Here is a 6,000-nt window from a genome sequence, read left to right on the forward strand (position 1 = left end):
ATAACTGTACCACTGCACTCTAGCATGGGTGACAGAGCGAGACCCTCTCTCTGTTTTTTTTTTTTTTTAGAAACAGTCTTGCTCTGTCGTTCAGGCTGGAGCACAGTGGCGTGATCTCAGCTCACTGCAACCTCCGCCTCCTAGGTTCAAGCAATTCTCCCGCCTTAGCCTCCCGAGTAGCTAGGATTACAGGTGGCCACCACCTGGCTAATTTTTGTATTTTTAGTAGGGACGGGAGTTCACCTTGTTGGCCAGGCTGGTCTCGAACTCCTGACCTCGGGTGATCCACTCGCTTCGGCCTCCCAAAGTGCTGGGATTACAGGCATGAGCCACCGCATCTGGCCGAGACCCTGTCTCTTAAAAAAATGGAAAAAAAAGAGCAAAGACTGCCTATTTTGTTTATCACTGCATCCCCAACATTTAGAGCTATGTAGTAGCACTCAGTAAATACACTGAATGAATGAATTGATAAATGAATGAGGGAGTACTTAGAAGATTTGGGTAAGTACGAAATAAAATAAGGCTGGGTGTGGTGGCTCATGCCTGTAATCCCAGTACTTTGGGAGGCCGAGGCACGTGGATCACTTGAGGTCCGGAGTTCAAGACCAGCCTGGCCAACATGGTGAAACGCTGTCTCTACTAAAAAATACAAAAATTAGCCGGGCTCGGTGGCAGGTGCCTGTAATCCCAGCTACTTGGGAGGTTGAGGCAGGAGAATCACTTGAACCCAGGAGACAGAGGCTGCAGTGAGCTGAGACTGCGCCACTGCACACCAGCCTGAGCGACAGAGTGAAACTCCGTCTCAAAAAAAAAAAAAAAAAAAAAGCAGGTGGAGGCTCTAGAGAATTAATAAAAGGGAGGAGCTATGGCTTTTTGTATGCATATTAGCCAGGTCAGAAGAACTAATGATAATGGTATATCCTATAATTTACTTGGATATTCCTATATTCCCGACTTGGAATATTCCTAAAATACGCACCACAACATGGAGTAAGAGGCTAGTTTTAAATTTTATTTTTCCTCAGGCAAACCCCAGGGTGTCTTGTGCTTAAACACCATAATTTCCCACGAAGGAGCCCCTGCCACTGCTGTGTTAACCACCACCATAATTTACTCGTTAGCATCAGGAATAATAATGAGTTTGTCTGAGTGGTAACAACAGCTTGGAAGAGCTGACTCCAAAAGATGTGTTTATGGGACTGGGCTGGGGGCTGGAGAAAAAGGAAAAAAAGACAGGACACTGGGGCAGCTGGGTGGCTTAAACTTCTGGTGGGGGACAGGGAGGGAGCATCCTGTCGGAATCTGGGTGTTTTTGTAAGTCCTTAGAAATCACCTCGGCCGGGCGCGGTGGCTCACGCCTGTAATCCCAGCACTTTGGGAGGCCAAGGCGGGCGGATCACAGGGTCAGGAGATCGAGACCATCCTGGCTAACATGGTGAAACCCCGTGTCTACTAAAAATACAAAAATTAGCGCACGTGGTGGCGGGCGCCTGTAGTCCCAGCTGCTGGGGAGGCTGAGGCAGGAGAATGGTGTGAACCTGGGAGGCGGAGCTTGCAGTGAACCGAGATTGCATCACTGTACTCTAGCCTGGGCGACAGAGCGAGACTACATCTCAAAAAAAAAAAAAAAAAAAGAAATCACCTCAACATCCTCATTTGACACAAGGGAAAACAAGTCCAGGGAAAAGTTAAGTGATAATGTCACAGAGCTTATAATGGCAGAACTGGGAACAGACTCAAGTCTCCTGATTTTTTGAGACAGAGTCTCGTTCTGTCTTTCAGGCTGGAGGGCAGTGGCACGATCTCGGCTCACTGCAACCTCTGCCTCCGAGGTTCAGGCGATTCTCCTACCTCAGCTGGGAGTAGTTGGGACTACAGGTGCCCACCACCATGCCCGGCTAATGTTTTGTATTTTTAGTAGAGATGGGGTTTCACCATGTTGGCCAGGCTGATCTTGAGCTCCTGACCTCAGGTGATCCGCCCGTCTAGGCCTCCCAGAATGCTGGGATTACAGGCATGAGCCACCGTGCCCGGCAACAACCATATTGTTGCCCCGCTGAGGTCTCCTGAATCTTGGCCAGGGCTAGTTCCACTCAGTTGAACTGTTGATTACAATCATCCATTGTGTTTCATATAATCCAACTGGGTCAACCAGTTTCCAGAAAATCTGGCTGTTTTAAGAATCTTGGGGCCGGGCACGGTGGCTCAAGCCTGTAATCCCAGCACTTTGGGAGGCCGAGACGGGTGGATCGCGAGGTCAGGAGATCGAGACCATCCTGGCTAACACGGCGAAACCCCGTCTCTACTAAAAAAAAAAATAGAAAAAACTAGCCGGGCGAGTTGGCAGGCGCCTGTAGTCCCAGCTACTCGGGAGGCTGAGGCAGGAGAATGGCGTAAACCCGGGAGGCGGAGCTTGCAGTGAGCTGAGATCCGGCCACTGCACTCCAGCCTGGGCGACTGCGAGACTCCGTCTCAAAAAAAAAAAAAAAAAAAGAATCTTGGCCGGGTGCAGAGGCTTACGCCTGTCATCCCAGCACTTTGGGAGGCTGAGGTGGGAGGATCACTTGAGCCCCAGGGAGTTTGAGACCAGCCTGGGCAACAAAGCGAGGCCTCACTTCTACGAAACAGAACCAAAACTAAAACCAAAAACCAATTAGCTGTGCATGGTGGAGCACACCTGTAATCCCAGCTACTTGGGAGGCTGAGGTGAGAGGACCCTTTGAGCCCAGGAAGTTGAGGCTGCAGTGAAGTCTTAAAACAAACAAAAGGGTTGGGCCGGTGGCTCACACTTGTAATCCCAGCACTTTGGGAGGCCAAAGCAGGCGGATCACTTGAGGCCAGGAGTTCAAGACCAGCCTGGGCAAACATGGTGAAACTCCGTCTCTACTAAAAATACAAAAATAGCCGGACGTGGTGGTGCATCCCTGTAATCCCAGCTTCTTAGGAGGGTGAGACGGGAGAATCACTTGAACCTAGTGGCAGAGGTTGCAGTGAGTGACGATCGTACCATTGCACTCCAGCCTGGGTGACAAAACGAGACTCCATCTCAAAAAAAAAAAAAAAAAAAAAAGAATCTCTACAGTGAGAGAATTAATATAGTATATGCTTTCTGGTAGAGGACAATGGTTAAAGAATTCAAGACCAGGAGTGCTGGCTCATGCCTGTAATCTCAACAATTTAGGAGACAGAAGTGAGAGGATCTCTTGAGGCCAAGAGTTTGAGACTAGCCTGGGCAACATAGTGAGACCCTGTCTCTACAAAGGATACAAAAATTAGCCAAGCAGGGTGGTACATGCCTATAGTCCCAGCTACTAGGGAGGCTGAAGTGGGAGGATCCCTTGAGCTCAGGACCTGGAGGCTACAGTGAGTCATGATTGCGCCACTGTACTCCAGCCTGAGGGACAGAGTGAGATCCTGCCTCTCAAAATAAAATGAAACAAAAACAATAAAATAAAGAATTCAAATCTATTTAGTGAAAACTAACAGTTTTCTCCCTTTTAATTCTTGGCTCGTGGCCAGTGTTTCTCAACAGGCGCCCTCTTCACCCCTCCAGGGGCAAAGTCTAGAGACATTTTTGGTTGTGACAAATTGGGTTGGGAGGGAGTGTTCATGGCATCTAATATTTGTTTTTGTTTTTTGAGAAGGAGTTTCGCTCTTGTTGCCCAGGTTGGAGTGCAATGGCACAATCTTGGCTCACTAGGACCTCCGCCTCCTGGGTTCAAGTGATTCTGCTGCCTCAGCCTCCTGAGTAGCCTGGATTAGAGGTATGTGCCACCACGCCTGGCTACTTTGCATTTTTAGTAGAGATGGGGTTTCTCCACGTTGGTCGGGCTGGTCTTGAACTCCTGACCTCAGGTGATCTGCCCACCTTGGCCTCCCAAAGTGCTGGGATTGCAGGTCAGCCACCGTGCCTGGCCATGGCGTCTAATGAGTAGAGGTTGGATATGCTGCTCAACTTCTCACAGTGCACAGGGCAGCCTTTGCACTACAAAGACTGATCCAGCCCCAAATGCCAGCAATGCCAAGGTTAACAAACTCAGAAATCAAAATAGGAGCTCACTTTGAACAGGAAGTTGGTGGGCTATTTGACTAAGATGGAGATGCCAGTTGGGTTTAAGAATTTTCCAGCAAAGGTACTGTTTCAAAAAGTATGCATTTTTTAGGCCGGGTGCAGTTGCTCATGCCTGTAATCCCAGCACTTTGGGAAGAAGAGGCGGGTGGATCACTTGAGATCAGGAGTTTGAGACCAGCCTGGCCAACACAGTGAAACCGGTCTCTACTGAAAATACAAAAATTAGCTAAGTGTGGTGGCACATGCCTGTAGTCCCACCTACTGGGAGGATAAGGCAGGAGAGCTGCTTGAACCCGGAAGGCAAAGGTTGCAGTGAGCCGAGATCGTGCCACTGTACTCCAGCCTGGGCAACAGAGCGAGACTCTGTCTCAAAAAAAAAAAAGTATGCACTTTTTTTTTTTTAAGCAGACAAGGATCTCACTCTGTTGCCCAGGATGGAATGGCACTCCTGGGCTACGGCGATCCTCCTGCCTCAGCCTTCCAAGTAGCTGGGACTACAGACTTGGGCCACCAGGCCTGTGAAGGTTAGCATCTTTGAGCTCCTAAGTCCAACACTATCGCCATCACTTTTATGGTCCGGATGGCGTTTGGGGCATTTTGGGCATTCTATTTCTTGCCTTCATTCTTTCTCCCCACTCATAATATTTAAATATTATCCGCCTCCCTCTGCTGAGATAGGTACAAAGCTCATCCCACCTCTGGATTCTCCAGTGAGGGTTACTCCAGGGCGGGCCCCTTCCCCTTCACGTCCTGCCAGGCGATCCCCTTGGGGCGAATCATAACTTTTCTGGACCTGAGTTTCCTTCCCTGTAAAATAAGAACAATAATAATACGTCCTTGGGCTGTTGTCGGGACTCTTCAGCCCAGCACTCCCAGCCCGAAGTCCTACCCAGCGCTCACCACAAAGCCTACCCTCTTCTGAGTTTTCTGAATCCTCAAAGCCTCCTCTGAGGTAGAGGCTGTGAACTCCTTTCCTACTAATGGGAAACTGAAGCTGGGAGACGCGAGAACTGGACCATGATCTCAAACTTTTGAGGGAGGGAGCTACCCCGGAAGGCGAGTCTTCTCCAGAGCCCTCCCAAGGGCGCTCAGTACCAAGTGGGCACCCAGACAAGTTTTCTTATCCCTCCTGGGCCCTTCGGATCTTAATTCTTTGCTTGGCGAGGCTCCCGGAGGCGGGTTCAGCCTTCGCTGGTTGACTCCAGTTCCGAGGCGCAAGCGCAAATGAGCGCGCGCGGTGGCCTGTGGGAGGCTGACTGTGAGCCTGAAGCTCAGCCCAGACGCCGGCGCTGTTGTCAGGGCGACCGGGGTGGGCGGGGCCAGAACGTGGCCACGCCTTTATTTGCTCTTCAATGGTCCCTTGCTTTCACTGGGCCAACCTTCTCTTAATTGTTCTTTGTTGTCAGTTCGTTCCCTCCCCAGTTGGACAGAAGCTGACTTGTAGCGTGTGTCGACCGAAGGACAAGCACAAGCAGGAGGATCTCGGCCATGATTAAGCGCCGGTGGAGACTTCTGTGTCAATTTTGTTCATATACACGTGTCAATTTTTTTTTCTTTCCTCTTTTGCCTTTGAGTACTCTAATTTATTAGCGACATCTGTGATTTATCTACTTCTCCGGCCAGATCGTGCTTAGGCAAAACCGCAAACCTGAAGTTTGCAGAAATGACTCAGTGGTGACTAATTCCATTAGGAAAGCATTCTTCACAAAAGAGTTCACAGCAGGATTTCTTTCTTTCTTTCTTTATTTTTTTTTGAGGCGGAGTCTCGCTCTGTCGCCCAGGCTGGAGTGCAGTGGCCGGATCTCAGCTCACTGCAAGCTCCGCCTCCCGGGTTTACGCCATTCTCCTGCCTCAGCCTCCTGAGTAGCTGGGACTACAGGCGCCCGCCACCTCGCCCGGCTAGTTTTTTGTATTTTCAGTAGAGACGG

At 49.9% G+C, this 6,000-nt stretch overlaps 1 protein-coding gene across 4 annotated transcripts in view; it reads right to left on the minus strand.

The window, feature by feature from the left end:
- CCDC130 (coiled-coil domain containing 130) overlaps positions 1 to 5,316 on the minus strand; it is a 33,105-nt gene extending 27,789 nt beyond the window's left edge. Inside the window, exons 1-2 of one of the 4 annotated variants that reach the window (XM_033199873.1) lie at positions 4,985 to 5,316; positions 4,769 to 4,879 (exon numbers count right to left, since the gene is read on the minus strand). The gene's annotated coding sequence lies outside the window, so the exon portion shown is untranslated. Of the gene's footprint in view, positions 1 to 4,768; positions 4,880 to 4,972 lie in introns of all 4 variants that reach the window. The other 3 variants (XM_033199875.1, XM_033199877.1, XM_033199878.1) reach the window with 3 other exon arrangements.
- Between the last annotated feature and the right edge of the window lie 684 nt (positions 5,317 to 6,000).

This window comes from Trachypithecus francoisi, unplaced genomic scaffold, assembly GCF_009764315.1.
Source record: "Trachypithecus francoisi isolate TF-2019V2 unplaced genomic scaffold, Tfra_2.0 Lachesis_group5, whole genome shotgun sequence".
In the NCBI taxonomy this organism is placed as follows: Eukaryota; Metazoa; Chordata; class Mammalia; order Primates; family Cercopithecidae; genus Trachypithecus; species Trachypithecus francoisi.